Source organism: Puma concolor, chromosome B3 (assembly GCF_028749965.1).
Source record: "Puma concolor isolate L17-30 chromosome B3, mPumCon1.1.hap2, whole genome shotgun sequence".
In the NCBI taxonomy this organism is placed as follows: domain Eukaryota; kingdom Metazoa; phylum Chordata; class Mammalia; order Carnivora; family Felidae; genus Puma; species Puma concolor.
In genome coordinates this window covers 36,459,424-36,474,857 of record NC_141672.1, presented here as the reverse complement: position 1 = coordinate 36,474,857, position 15,434 = coordinate 36,459,424, and the positions used below count along the sequence as shown (strand labels likewise).

At 47.4% G+C, this 15,434-nt stretch overlaps 1 long non-coding RNA gene across 1 annotated transcript; it reads left to right on the top strand.

Annotated features, from left to right (window-relative positions):
• Positions 1-2,994: 2,994 nt before the first annotated feature.
• LOC147579894 (uncharacterized) lies at positions 2,995-13,742 on the top strand. The gene is made up of 3 exons (XR_015252285.1): positions 2,995-3,301; positions 4,563-4,692; positions 11,717-13,742. It is a non-coding gene; the product is annotated as an uncharacterized LOC147579894 (long non-coding RNA).
• The last annotated feature ends 1,692 nt before the right edge of the window (positions 13,743-15,434 follow it).

Below are 15,434 nucleotides of genomic sequence, written 5' to 3'. Positions count from 1 at the left end.
GTGGGCGTTTATTTTGGTGGCCCAAAAGTGCTGCTCGGCTGCCTCAGGTGGGCATAAATGAGAAAATAAAGGGCCCCACCTGACTGTGGCTAACGTCTCCCCTGGAGGAATGGGGAGGTCCGAGAGGGTTTAGATGCAGGCAAGTCCATTTCCCAGTCTCCCCCAAGATGCTATCGATCCCTTTGCAGCGGCCCCCAATCATGGGAAGGGCTAAGCCGCATAAGCATATGAGACAATTCCACATCAGCACACCCCGCCGGCTGTCAGCAGAAAAAAACGCAAGCCCCGCTGAATAATTATGGCTTGAGCTATTGATTGGGACCACGGAAGAGTTTCCAAATGCTTTTAATTTGCCAAACAGAGGGAAGTGTGCTACAGAGAGGTTTGCTTCCAATAACATCATTTCTCCCTGTGCTAATTAAGGGTAGAGCTTAACAAGGTGGAGGGGATTGTTTTAGAATAAAATCCTGCCAAGTAAAATCTATGGCCATTGAAAGGTGGCAAATGGGAGATGAAGGGCTTGTCGTAAGAAATGGCTTGAAACAATTGGCCTGGGGTGAGCTTGGGTCCTGTAGGAGACCCTAGTCTCGTCAGGGACCTACCACTTCCACTGGCCAGAGGGTTTTATGCCATGCTTCTCTGAGAGATGATGGTCTAAGGCTGAAGCAGCAGCTAGAGGCCAAGCAGGGCTGAGGTCTCACACTTGCCCCCTGCCCCCTGTGGCCTCAGTACATCTCTTTCTTTCAATCCTTGAGTCTGCATTCCTGATGAGGAAAGACAATATTATCTAATGGGAACTGATGAGTGATTTAAAAAAACATGCATTATTATGAACTAAAGTCATAGTTTTTTTTTTTTTTTTTTTTTCAAATTTCCTTAGTTTTAACCTAATACCCTTTTTCTTTTCCAGGATCTGTCCAAGATACCATGTTAACTTTAGTTGTCACATCTCCTAGGCTCCTCTTGGCTGTCAGAGTTTCTCAGACTCCCTTTGTTTTTGATGACTTTGATAGTTTTGAGGAGTAGTGAGTGGTCAGGTATCTTGCAGGATGCTCCTTTGTTGGAATTTGTCTGATGTTTTTCTCAAGATTAGACAAAAAGCACAGGATAAAGTTGGCCTAATCAAGGTGAGGAGGCAAAATCAACTACGTATAACAAATGTATGCAAATTCCCCCTTTTGCAAACATCATGTAGACACGCACGTCGTGTTTTCCAAAGGGTCTAGCACTGGTCCCCAATAGTGATAATGTAATTATTTGGATGGACGAACAGAGTGATGGCTGGAAAAACATTTTCTCAGCTGCCACATCCTTACAATTCTCATGTAGCTTTATGTTAGTATCATGATAAGTCTTTCAAAGGACATTCAGCCACTTTTTAATCACAACACATAAAATTCACGCTGACATGATGTGTCTTCATTCTTGTTTTAAGTGCCTCTCCTGTGACCCTACAGGCTTACATTGGCCACAGTTATTTTAAGACCCCAGTACTAGTGAGATCTTAAGATCTGCACAAATTCCCTCCCTGAGGTTACAACATACTAAGCCCCCAAGACAACCCCACCTCTTTGTACCCACCAAGAATAGTTCTTGATCTTTACCAAGAATAGTTCTTCATCTTCAAAACTGTCAAATATTTTGCAAGATGAAGTGCCCATCATAAAAAGAATAAAAAATTATATGAGTTGGAGTTGTTTAGCCTAAAGAAAAAAGGACTATGGATGACTTTATCACAATCTTCTAGGATTGCAGAAGAGTGAAGAGTCACACAGACTTGGGTTCTAGTCCTGGCCCTGTCACAAACAAGTTGTGCTACCACGGGCAAGTTACTTGACCTTTCTGTGCTTCAGTTTCCTATGTATAAAATAGGCAGAGCCTTGGTAGGTTTATAGGGAGGTAATGTATGTAATGTGCTTAGCACAGTTCTTGGCACAGACTGGTTATTCAATAAAATTTAGTTTCTACCTCATTTACTATATGGCTTTACACATAAAAATAAAACCAATTCATATTTTTATGAGTCTTTGTAGCTTAGAAAGCATTTTCTCACACTTCAAGGTGATAAAACCATTGTTGTCCTAGCCCTTCAGATGCCAAATAAAAGACAATGGGTTTTAATTCAAATAATAGTGGTTTTGGTTAGAGAAAGTACATTTTTGGCCATTGAGGGAATAAAAATCAGAATGAGTTATCTGGGGGCCCTGTGAACCTTGTCGGGAGCTCCAAAGCAGAGTGGGCAGTGTAGGGCAGAGTCTTGACCTCACCACGACCCTATAGCCGTCAAAGTCTTGGCTGGCGGGAGTAACATGTGCAGTTCTGGGAAGCGTGGGAGACGTAGGAATCACTGTTTATCCTCAGAACACTCTAAACCCACCTCCTGCCTTGGGAATGGTTCCAAGTTCTGCCTCCAGAGCTCAGTTTCCTGAAGCTAAACTTCATGGGTGAAAGCAAATCTTAGGATATAACCCAATGTGCAAGAAATATCTTGTTTTTTAAAAATCACTTTAAGCCCACTTCTGATCTTCTCAGCTGGGCTTGTGAGAAACCCAATTTCAGTCATTTAGAGGCTGCTGTCCAGGGTCATGCCAAGGATCTGGGGTCTCAACCTGGTGCAAAAGCCTGGGAAGAATTTCTGGTCCTGCTGGGACCTCCGGGCTATACTGGGGACCCCTGTGCTTATCACAGTCACAGTACTGACCTTGTACATCGCTGTTGCCCTATTGCCCTTGAGGGCAGGACCTGTGGATTTTATCACGGTATCCCCAGAACGGATGCATTTTCCAGTATGTAGCAGAGGCATACTGAATGTGTGTTAATGAATAAATAAATGTTTCCTTTATATCATGAAGCCCATTAGATAATATTTTTTATCCTCCATGACTGAGAGCCTGATGACGAAAAGGATGGTGATTTTGCCTCTATTTCCTCAATGCTTGAAGGCCCTAATAAACGTTCCTTGTGTAAATGATCGAATGGTGTTTCTTCATTGTGCACAGCGTTGTGTGGGTTTGTCTGTCTTTGCAACTGTGTGGCATCTGTGGGCAGGGCTCGGAATTGGTCATTGTCAGAGACTGTCAATTTTTCCCACATCGGTTTTCTCCTTCACAGAGCCTCTGGGTTTTAGCTGGGCACGTGGCTGCCTGAATAAGAACAACGTTTTCCTGCTTTCTTGAGGGGCGACTAGGATCTGGCTGGAGAGATACCAGTGCCGTGACCGGTGCAGCTCTCTCTTCCTCCCATTCCTTCCTCCCACTGGCTGGAGTGCAAGATGGACTGGGAAGACGTCTTTGCCATGAGGGTGAGGAGAACACCCTGGGAAGAGTGGAGCCCCAGAAGGGAGGAGGCTGGGACCCCAACACACTGGGGCCTCCACACTGGCCCCAGACTGTTGGGGGTGAGAGAACTAACTTCTGTTTTGTTTAAGCCACTGTACGTGGTGTCTTTGTGAGAAAAGTAGAAACCTTATGCCAACGAATACCCTCACCTTGGTACCCTCGCTGGCTGCAGCCCAGTGCCAGGCAGGAGTAGGCCACCCTCCCAGTACGGTCCCTTCCTGTGCTGTCCATCTCCGGGTTTTCATCCCAACCCATGCAGCTCCCAGGGGAGGTCATCCAGAGGCCAGGAAGCAGTCCTCCTTCACAGCCTGGCCTGAGTCAGCAGCTGTTTTCAGTTTAATGAGATGACACTAATGATTGTGCCTCCCTGGGATGAGTGGGCCTGTCCTCCCTGGAGAAGTATGGAAGGTCCTGGTACTTCTATCATCGCTGAGCTTGGAGGTCAAGGGTAAGGGAGGTCTCAGAAAAGGGCATGGAGGTGATGGACCTATGGAACATGCATTTTCTGCTCCAGAACCAAGTCTAAACTTCAGTAAAAGGGGAGAAAACACCACTGGGCTGGCTTTACTCTGACAGGTGCCACTGAAAATGCCCCTTCTACATCTGCTGGGGTTGCCAGGACGAGCCTTACAGGGCACCTGGAAAGTGCTGCGTGCTTTGCCTCTATTATTCTTGCCAGCTCCCTCAGGTAGGCAATGGTCCATGGGCCCAGGGCAGCCCAGTTTGGTCACGCAGCATGAACTGTGGCTCATTCTATGGCATTTCCTGCTCTGGGTTCCTTTGGGAAGCTGTGGACCCTACCCCTCGGACCCTTGTCCCACAGGCTCCTGCCCTATAGATTCTCTCCTCCTCAGCCTCTTCCCAATGTGAACATCTGTTCCTCAAACCCCTGCTCCATGGACCCCTGCCCATTCCTTAGCCACATTGCATTAACTCAATCCATGACTCTCCCTGGGGCTCTGGCTCTCTTTTCTGAACTCAGGTGTCCAGGACAGAGAAAGCACCATTTTTATTTTGTATTTTGGGGGATATGGGTGCTAAGCATCCATTTCTCATTTATGAAGTTCAGTAGGGCCTTGGGGGCTGAATTTCTTATTTTATCTAACACTTGTTGAGTGCTTACTATGGGTCAGGTACTTTGCTAAGCACTTACATGTAAATTAGCTCAATGAACACTCTCCGGAATCTTATGATGCTGGTGCTATTATGATCTCCATTTTACAGATGAAGAAGCCAAGTCTCTGGGAGGCTCAGTAGCTCACTGTGGTAATCTGGCTCACAACAGAGAAATCTCAGAGTCAGGATTTACACCCAGGGAAGCTTGTCCAGATGCCTGCTCTTCCAGCTACTTCAGGTGTGTTCCTTGCTTTCTAAAGTATATGGTCTGGGTCAGTGATGCAAATTACCTTTAATGAGGGGAGAAAAGGACAGGACCAGATGAGCAGTATCGAGGGAGGGACACCTTGGACAAGAGGAAAGCCAGATAGAGAGCATGTGGTCGGAGGTCAGGTTCCAAGATGACCAAGGACACGTGAGGCTAATGGAGCAGTATGTGGGTGGAGCTGAGTGGTTCAGGGTGTAGGCTGAGAATAAGGCAGAAGACCAGGAGCTGCCTGCTATCAAGTGTTAGCCACAGGGATAAGGGAGAGACCACCTGGCTTCAGATGCCGGTAGGGGCCTGGGATGGAGAGGGCCAGCGTTAGCACCTCTCTCTTATAATGAAATTAGTTGCTTCCTACAACTCCTCTCCTTGCAAACCTGTCCTGTAGGTTCCAGGAAGAAGCAGAAGGTCCTGGTCCCCTGCGCGCGCGCGCACACACACACACACACATACACACACACACACACTCACGAGTATCTCCTCCAACAAGGAGGAAAGAGGCCTAAGGGATGGGCTGTGACTTCTCTGACATAAAGCTTTCCCTCTCCAGCCTTGTCTTTGCAGCTCTCTCCCAGCTGCAGGGCTGAACAGTGAGGGGTGGTCCCTGCCAGACCAGCCATCCTCTGCCACAAACCGACTCCATTTATTTTCAGATTTTATGTGCTTTAAAATAGACTTGCTGGTAGGTACCCAAATCCAGCAGACCTGAAAAATGCTTACCATGCAGAAAAACTGAAGGACACTGGCTTCCCTTACCAGACTCAGTGCTGCCCCTGCCCTCCCCCAAAACACATCTTTAAGGTGCAGAGACCCCAAAAACTTTTCCCAATCATTTCCCCAATCACTCCAATTCCTATGAGCACTCCATAAAAAGTTGATAGAAAAGAAGAATCCTAATGGCCTGGTGAGAAAGAAAATTCCGTTTTCATCATCCGGATGCTGAAATGGACCAGGTGCTCATGGGTCGGATTCACCATGAGTTTGGATTCACACTGCAGTTTGGAGACAGGGTGAGATGAGAATCCGGAGAGAGGCAGGGTGGCAGCCTAGCATCCATTTTCGTGGCCGCTCTGCTCTGTTCCTTTTCCCCACTGGCCCCTCAGAAGCTTCTTGCCCAGGAGACGCTGCCTTAGGGTGTTCACACCAGGGGAGGTCTCACCGCACCTGATGTCACAGCCTGGACTTTACCTGTGCATGTAACCAATAAGCAGTAGAGAGGCTTTGGACACTGCTGTGCCTTGGGCATACTAAAGTATATACAAATAAATAAAACATGGTCTCCTTCAAGGAGAGTCAAGAGAATACAAGGTGCTATAGGTACACATAGTAGGGGAACCTAATTAATACATTTGGAGGTTAAGGAAGGTTCCCTCCCTGGAGGAGGTGACCTTGAGGTTGGGACTGGGAGGAAGACTAGGGGCTCATAGTCAGGTGGCAGCATGATGAGCCAGGAAAGGATGCTCCACTCAGAGGGAACGGCATGTGGAGCATTTCCAGAGGTAAGAAACAGCCACCTGTGTCTCTGAGACCACAGGTGCTTCAGCATGACCAGAGTGGAAGATGCCAGGGAGTGGTGGGCACAACCAATGGAAGGCACAGCAGGTCCAGATGCTGGTCAGCCTGTAAGAAGGGCTTAAAGAGTTTGGACTTCACGGGGGGAAAACTTTGTTTTGTTCACTGCTGTATCCCTTGCAGCTAGATGGGTGAATAGCACAGAGTAGATGCTCATCCGTATTTGTGGTTGAATAAGTGGTCAAAACGGAAAGATTTTAAGCAGGGACAAGATCTGATGAGTTTTGCATTTTAGAGTCACCACCTGGGCTGCCGTGCAGAGAAGGGATTTCAGGGCAATGATGCTGAGGTGGGTGGCAGAGAAATGACAGAGGCCATAACCACTGATGTCAGTGGCGGTGGAGACAATGGGCCGGTAAAATCCACAGGACTTGATGATCGGTCTACAGGTGGTGGTGGGAAGGAGGAGCCCAGATGAAGGACAACAGGAGTTAACATCCTCTGAGGGCCCCCGGCAAGGTGCAGACCACAGCCGCGAGGCAGGGCAGCCCCCAAGGGACATCGGTCTCTGCTCAGCTGGGAGTCTGGGCTCGGTTGTGATGTTTGGTTCTCTCAGCTGTGAAACAGAGATACTACTCTTCACCTTGCGGGGAGAGAAATCAGAGATTCTGCAAAGCACGTAGCACAGTGCCTGACATGCAGTGGGTGTTCAGGGTAAAGCCTCCGGATCACTTGAGCTGGACTCCGAAAGACAGGAGCCCTTCCAGACAGTGGGAGACTGGGTCAGGGGAGGACATCCAGGTGGTGGGACTAGAGAGCACAGAACGTCCGTAGGAAAGCATGAGGAGTGGGGAGTCATTCAGCCCACTGAAATGCGGGCAAATGTGCGCGAGAGGGAGGTGGCGAGGGCAAGTAGAGAATAAGGAGGATCTTCATTGCCCTCTGCTTCTTTCTCCCCATGCGGCTGTGCTTCCTCGGTGCAGCCTCTGACATCTCCATCTTCCCACCTCCCGCCTTTTGCCTTGCAATCCAGTCTCCACACCGCAGTGGGGGTTTGCACACAGTCTGGACTTAACTCAGTGGTCCCTGAAAGTTTGGGGCAGGGGAATGACTAGGTAGTCACTGTGGGTAAGTTGTGAGCCCCAGACAGCAAGGTATGGGGTGAGGGTCACACTGCAGCTTAAGCAGTGTCTCCGCCTTGTCTAGGCAGCTCTCCACCACCCACAAGTACAGCCCAAACTGACTTGCATGTTCTGTAAAGCTCACGTCCCCGGCTGCCTGCCCCTGTCTGCCCTCCGTCTGCCTCACATCACCTCTGAGCCCCGCAGGGTGTGGACACCAAGTCTCTCCTCCTTTCCACCAGGTACCCCAAATGACAGACGTGAAGGACCTGGACCCCAAGAGAGTAGTTTTGACCAGTCTGTTTGCCTGCCCTACCAGTTCTGCGATGACAAAGGCAAAAGAGGGTGTTAATCATGTTTGCACCTTCAAGGCTATTGCAGTGACTGGCACATAGTAGGCACTCTATTCAGCAGAGAGGGAGAAACCCTGAAGGTTTGTGAATGGGGTGTGAAGTTGGACGTGGACAGAGATGGGACTCTTAGGATCATGCCGCCCTTCTACAGAATCACAGGGTGGCTCCAGCGAGGTGCCCTATGCGGCTTTCACTCGCTGCAGGCCGAGCGTGTCCACACCGGGCAACTGGGTCTTCCCTATAATCCTAGATAAACATGTCTTTGCTGCTAGATGTATACCCAAAGCCAGAAGCTCAGAGCAAGGAGGCATCTTTAAAGGGCATAAAAAGCAATATACGATTGAGATGCTGCTGTCTCTGTTCTAGGGGTGAACTGGGGCTCTCTGGCAATTTCACAGCCTCCAGACCACCTCTGCTTGGAGGGAGTAGGGAAGTTAGTCTACTCCCAAATCTGGGCTCTCAAGGCCTCCGGAGAGGCCCCTCCTGGCCTCCCACACGGTGGAGCCCTCTATAGGCAGTTGCAAATAAAGGTCATCTGATTCTGTCACGTCTTGAAGGTCTGGGTTTTGACCTTGATGGGATTTATTGACTCAGGTTATCCAAACACGGATTTCTAAAGACTATAAGGTTTTTCTGAGTGTGCTCCCACCCCCTGCTCCTGCCTCTGACTATTTATAAAGCTCCAGCCCCAGTTTCTGAAGGCTCCCGACCTAGGGGTAGGCGTGGCGGTCGTTTCTGTACCTTCTATTTACCTGTCTCTGCAGCTGCAGGAGACAATGAGCAAACTCTCTTCCCAGAAGCAGGCTATGGAGACTCAGAAGCACAGAAGAGCTGTTTTAGCCAGAGCCGTTAAACTATAGGAAGCTTTGCACAGAAAAGAAGAAATAAATCAATGCTCGCTTAAGGAAAATGAAGACCAAACTTTTCCGGAAAAACAAAATGTGATTTTCAAATTATCAGAGCTGGCTTTAGTAATCACAGAGGGAGTTAAGCTCCTTGGAGCTCTTCACTGGGTGCCTGCTGGTATCCTTGCCGGCTTAAATCCCAGGTCACATTAATTACCGATACCCGCATTCTTTCCCTTTCCGTCTGACCCCAGCCACTTGCCTGCATCCCAATCTCCCTCCTTTTCTGTCAGCTGCATCTGCTACTATATTACCATTCATATATGGGTAAGGTGGGGAAAATCGGAGGAAACAATGAAGGCTCATTCCAAGACATATGCCAATTCTTGCTTGAACCATTAAAATAGGCTTCTAACCCACCTCCCTGGCTCTAATTTTGTCCCTCTTCATCCTCCACACAGCTGCTGCTCCAGATATCTGTCTAAAATGTAAATTTGACGCTGGCTGATGCTGGCAGCTCCAAGTGTCCTCATTGTCCCATGCAAGGTCTCCAGGATTTAGCCCCGCCTCTTGCTCCTGTGATTAAATCGGCCACCAAAAATACGGTATGACTAGGTCTTCCTCCATAAACCCAGGTTCCTAACACCATGCCAGTCGCACTGCTTCCCTCTGATCCGGTCTTCCAAAAGAGCTGAGATCTAAGTCGGAAAGTAAATAAAGGAGAGGAGAAAAGAGAAAATCTGCTAAGAAAGGATGTGCAATGAGAGGTAAGGGAGGGACAGAAAAATTTTCTTTCCCGTCTCGACTTCCCAAGCTGCACCATGTTGGATGGCGGCAGCAGAGGCAGCAGAATTAGTAATGCTGGCGAAATGTGCTGCTTCTTTTTTTGGCTTAAAAATGTTTTTGCGGAAGTATAAAATGCATTGAGAAACATGCACAAATCACAAGGATACAGCTCAAAAGAATGTTCACAAACTGAACACACTTATGCAGGCAGCACCCAGATGAAGAGACAGAACATGACCAGCACCGAGGAGCCCTCCTCATGGTCACCACCCTTGCAAGGGGTGCCATCTTGGCTCCTGTCACCCAACGGTAGTTTTGCCCGTTTTTGAACTTTAAATTAATGGAAACCTACAGTCTGTACTCTTTGTGTTCAGCTTCTTTTGCTAAACATTATGCTGATACTATTCAACCACGTCCTCGTACTTTGTTCATTCTCGGGCTGCGTACTCTTCAAGTGTGAGAATATATTTCTTTATCTGGTCTACTGTTGGTGGGCATTTGGGTCATTTCCAGTTTGGGGCTATTTTTAAAATGCTGTTGGGGCGCCTGGGTGGCGCAGTCGGTTAAGCGTCCGACTTCAGCCAGGTCACGATCTCGTGCTCCGTGAGTTCGAGCCCCGCGTCAGGCTCTGGGCTGATGGCTCGGAGCCTGGAGCCTGTTTCCGATTCTGTGTCTCCCTCTCTCTCTGCCCCTCCCCCGTTCATGCTCTGTCTCTCTCTGTCCCCAAAATAATAAACGTTAAAAAAAAAAAATTAAAAAAAAAAATAAAATGCTGTTAAAAGCATTCTAGCTCGTGTCTTTTGGTGAACACAGGTATGCATTTATGGCAGGCATATACCTCCAAGTGACACAGATAGGCCATGGGAATGAGATCTGTCCAGGTTTGGCAGGTGCTATCAGATCGTTTCCCAATGTGTAGGGTTTGAACCAGTTAACAGAGTGGGAGACTTCTGGCAGCTCTACATCCCCTGGTGTGGTCAGTCTTTCATGTTGACCATTCTAATGGGTGCGTGGTGGCATCTCAGGCTAGCATTTCCCTGCAGCTACTAATAGTGAACACCTATTCATACACTTTTTGGTCATTTAGATATTCTGTTTTGTGAAGTGACTATTCAGGCATTCTGCTTGTTTTTCCATGAGTTGTCTCTCTGTTTCTTATGGATTTATAGGAGCTGTGTCTTGCTGAGTAATCACACATTCTCCACTTTCTCCCTCTTAAATCCATTTGGAGTAATTCAGTTTAGCAAGCCTTAACTGAGTGCAATTGGCATGACTGTGTTAGGTGCACGGGATAAAAGAGGACTGGTATCCAGAGCTCCCTCTTGGAGCCCAAGCTTGAGGCCTTGGCTTCTTCCTCTTGCTCCTCCAGACCGTCCCGTCCACACTGAAGATTGGCCTGGTGGGGCAGGAGTTAGGCTGAATTTCTGAAGTTCAATAGTTAACTCTTCTGCAGATTTTCATGAAAGAAACAGGAGGAGAGGATCAAATAATTTGAGGCAGATGAGGCATTACTGACTTCGCCCAACTCCACAGATCCGCAAGGAGCCACACAGCAGAGTGGTCTGGCTGTGGCCCCCCCGTCCTAGGAATGGACAGCACAGGCAGTAGCAACAAATTGATATTGATGCTGCCTTACTTCATGCCTTCCAGTAATAACCAGTATTTTGTTCAGTTTGAAAAACGTGAACTTTCCATAGGATGCCTACTTCAGAGTTCCATTTCCATGTCTTAACTGATGGCTTCTATGTCTATAGACTTCTATAGAACACAGACATGCAGCAGCCACAGGAGTCTGCTAACTGCTGGGCAGGAAATTCTTTCATTCTTTATAGATTCACTCAGACCTTGTGTTGATCTCATTTTGTGCCCTGATATTGTTCTGAAAGATAATGTGCCGTAGCAGCAGGTATCAGTGAACTATGCTCAGCAGGCCTGGGTCCTGACCAGCACCTGACCAGGTCGCTGTGTGACCTTAGACAAGTTACTTAATATCTCTGAGCCTTTCTCTCCCTCTGTTCATCTGCCAGATAGGAATCCTATTCCCTGCCATGCCGACCTTGCCAGGTTTCGGGAAAATTAAACTAAGGTGATATATATGAGAAAGCATTTTGAAAAATGTAAAGTGCTATATAAAGGTAAAGCACTACCTACTGAACCTCAGATTTTGTTCCAGCATAGCCATCTGGTTCTCGGGTCTTTTTTTTATTAGTCAATTTCCATTTTGCTTGTATTAGTTGGTGCTCAGACCTGTTAGTCACCCTTGGCATGGAGTTCTTCTATGTAAAGGGTACCTCTATGGTCTAGATAGACTCTTGTACTTTGGCATTTCACCATACGGCTACTTCCTCCGTGACCTTTTCCTTCCTTTGTTTCTTTTCAGGGTCTAGCAGACCTTTTATCACCTGGACAGGATCCACGCAGGCAGCCTCCAAACCACATCAAGGGATTTTAATTTCCTCACGGCTTTGTTAGCATTTCACATTGTTACAGGTCAAAACACAAGGTTATTTACTAGGAATGAGAAATGTCACTAATATGAATTATGGGAGCCCCATGATTTCCCTCCAGGTATTCAGAACAACACGCAGTGCCTATCATCCTAGTGAGCTTAGCATGGGCACTGACCTCCCCGGGATCTTGAGCACCATGTGCTTGACTAAGGTCCGATGAGAGGACAGCCATCCTAGGCTGGGAAATGCCAATGCCTATTGGATTTGTTCAAGGAACCTCTTCCTGCAGGCTGCCATTTTGTTCAAGAAAATTCTGGAAGGTTCAAATTCTATTTCCTAGCCAATAAGGGAGGGGAATGAAGATATTTGTTCACTCATTCAAAAATCACCCATTTGTCTTCTTACTCCTTTGATGGTGAGCTCCTGCTGTGCAAATACTAATGGGAGAGAATGTATATAGTGGTTTATGTTTTATCTTACCATCTGCTTCCTGTTTCTATCACCATAAACTTAGCAAAGAGCTGGGGTAAAGAAGGCCATGATAAGGGAGGGAACCACAAGTTCTAAAGAAAAAAAAAAGACGCTTTCAGTAACTGTCAGAAAAAGAACATTTTGGGTTTTTTTAATTTTTTTTTAATGTTTATTTATTTTTGAGAAGAGACAGGGAGCACTAACAGGCGAGGAACAGAGAGAGAGGGAGACACAGAATCCAAAGCAGGTTCCAGGCTCTGAGCTGTCAGCACAGAGCCCAATGCGGGGCTTGAACCCACGAACTGCGAGATCATGACCTGAGCCAAAGTTGGATGCTTAACCAACTGAGCCACCCAGGCACCTGAAAAAGAACAATTTGAAACATCCCTTCTCCTGGCTTTTATGGCACCACCCTCTCCTTGTTTTTCTCCTTTTCTATCTCCTCTTCTTCTAAGCATCGGAGTGCCTCCGGGATACGTCCCAGGCCCCATTTTCTTTTCACCAAGAACGTCTCAGCTATTCTCATGGTTATAATTGCCTTCTCTGGGCCACCCCTTCTGTTTCCAACCCTGATCTCTCTTCTGAGCTGCAGGCAAGTGTATCTACCCACTCACTTGACATGTCCACTTGGAAGAATCAACCCATCTCCAGCGTCACATGCCAACAGTGGAGATGTCTATTTTCTTCCCACGCCTGCATCTCCTCCACATTCCCTCACTTGGGCAAAACCAGAAATCTGGGAAGCGGTCTTGGAGCTCCCCTCCCTCTCATCCTCACTCCCTCTACCACCTGTACTCTCCCCTCCAAGCTATGCAGGTCTCACTGTGCTCTTTCCGGAGCCCTGCAGTGGCCTACTAACGAAGCCTCCCCTCACTTCCTCTTGCCCCACCTCTCTGCAGGAAGAAACAGCAAGTGTGAGCTTTTAAAAATGAGAATTAGACCACAGTGCCTCCCTGTCTGAAAGGGCCTCCCTGCTGCATTCTAAATGAATGGCAAGCAGCTCCCAGGCCTCACAGAGCAAAGCCTGGCCGTCTGGCCCTCCTGGCCGCTCCCTCCTTCCTTACGCCACTCACTCCACCTCAGCCCCCTCTGGCCCCCCTCAGGTGCCCAGGCAGGATCCTCACATAGGCACTTCCCTCTGCCTGGAATCTATCTGTTCTCCTTTTCTCTTAGACCAAATATCACTTCTCTGATACGCCTTGCTTTGCCTCTCTGTTTATTTATCTCCCTTGTTATTCTTCACAGCCCTTCCAATTTATAGTTATTAACTTATTTATATGTGAATTGCTATAATGTCTGCCCTCCTGTATACAAGATCCCTGAAGACAGGGATCATGCCCCCCCCCCCCACTTTTTTTGTACATGGCAGGAGCTCAATAAATAAATATTCATTTAATAAATAAATGCCCAAACTACACAAAACCAGCTATTTAAGTTGCAAAACATACACATTGTATCTATTCTTTGAGAGCATAAAGATTAAGAAACTAGGGGCGCCTGGGTGGCGCAGTCGGTTAAGCGTCCGACTTCAGCCAGGTCACGATCTCGCGCTCCGTGAGTTCGAGCCCCGCGTCAGGCTCTGGGCTGATGGCTCAGAGCCTGGAGCCTGTTTCCGATTCTGTGTCTCCCTCTCTCTCTGCCCCTCCCCCGTTCATGCTCTGTCTCTCTCTGTCCCAAAAATAAATAAACGTTAAAAAAAAATTAAAAAAAAAAGAAACTAGTATTGCCCTTAAGCCTGATATAGTGTGACCTAGGGCCTGTGCTTTACAGACTACACTCCGGCCTCCCTCCAGTTGTGGCCCTTACGAGGGGTTAAGGGGTCCACAGGGCCAACGGGACAGTCCTAAGGAGAGCGCCTTTCTCAGCCAACACGGCCAGTTTAGCAAATAAAAATACACGATGCATAGTTAAATTTCAGTTTCAGATAAACAACCGCTCATTTTTTTAGTGTAAGTATGTCCTGTGCAATATTTGAGATATACTTACGCTAAAAAAAATTCATGGTTCATCTGGAATTGAAGTTTGCCTAGATGTCCTGTATTTTATCGGCAGCCCTTGCCCCAGCTTCTAGACCAAGTGTCTGCACATTATGGCCTGTGGACCAAATCCAAGCTGCTACCTATTTTTGTAAATTAAGTTTTGTTGGAGCACAGCTACCCCCATTCATTTGCGTATTATCTATGACTGCTTTCGAGATACAGTGGCAAAGTTGAATAGCTTTCACAGAGACTGTATTGCCCACAAAGGCTAAAATATCTGCTATCTAATCCTTTACAGAAAAGCCAGTTGAATCTCTGTTCTGGACCATGCTCTGGGTAACCAGGGCCTCACAAGGGCCTACCCAACACCCCTGAGCCTACCTCCAGAGTGAGCAGACGTCTGGCCTCTGAGGGTGAGGGGCACAGACTGTGGGTAGAGTGCAGGATGGAGCTGATCCTCTATGGAGGGAGGCTGGACTATGACCTTCCCCTGAGAGTTTGCTGTTTCTGCCCAGAACTCTGAGGATCTCAGAATTCTAAATTTGCACCCAGTCTTCCATTTCATTAGGAAGATAAGTTTTTCAAGATAGGTTAACAGATTATATTTACTTTGTGTATTAGACTGATTTAACTTTTAAATAGTTAAACACATGGCATGCAGACAGACCTCCCTTTGTGGCCTTGACCTGAGCTCCTCAAATATCAGATCTGTTTTAACAACCAAGGCACAGAAATCATCAATAGTGCCATCTTGTGGTGAGATCTACTACTACCATTTCCAAGCTGCCGAAGCTCCCCTAAACACTGGTCACCCACAGCTTAGCAGCTCTGCCTATGACAACGAGCAAAGTTCAAAATTATACCACTGAACCAATGGGGGTTCAGTGCTAAAATGCTTTATGAGACATTAAAGAGATACTAAGTGATATTCAGCATGATTTCCTTCTAACTTAGTAATTTTTTTAAGTGTTTATTTTTGAAAGAGACACAGAGCGTGAGCAGGGGAGGGGCAGAGAGAGAGGGAGGTACAGAGTCCGAAGCAGGCTCCAGGCTCTTAGCATAAAGCCCGACGTGGGGCTCAAACCCAAGAACGGTGAGATCATGACCTGAGCCAAAGTCGTATGCTTAACTGACTGAGCCACCCAGGCACCCCCAAAATTACTAATTTTGGGTGGCCCACAATAATTTCTCACATTTG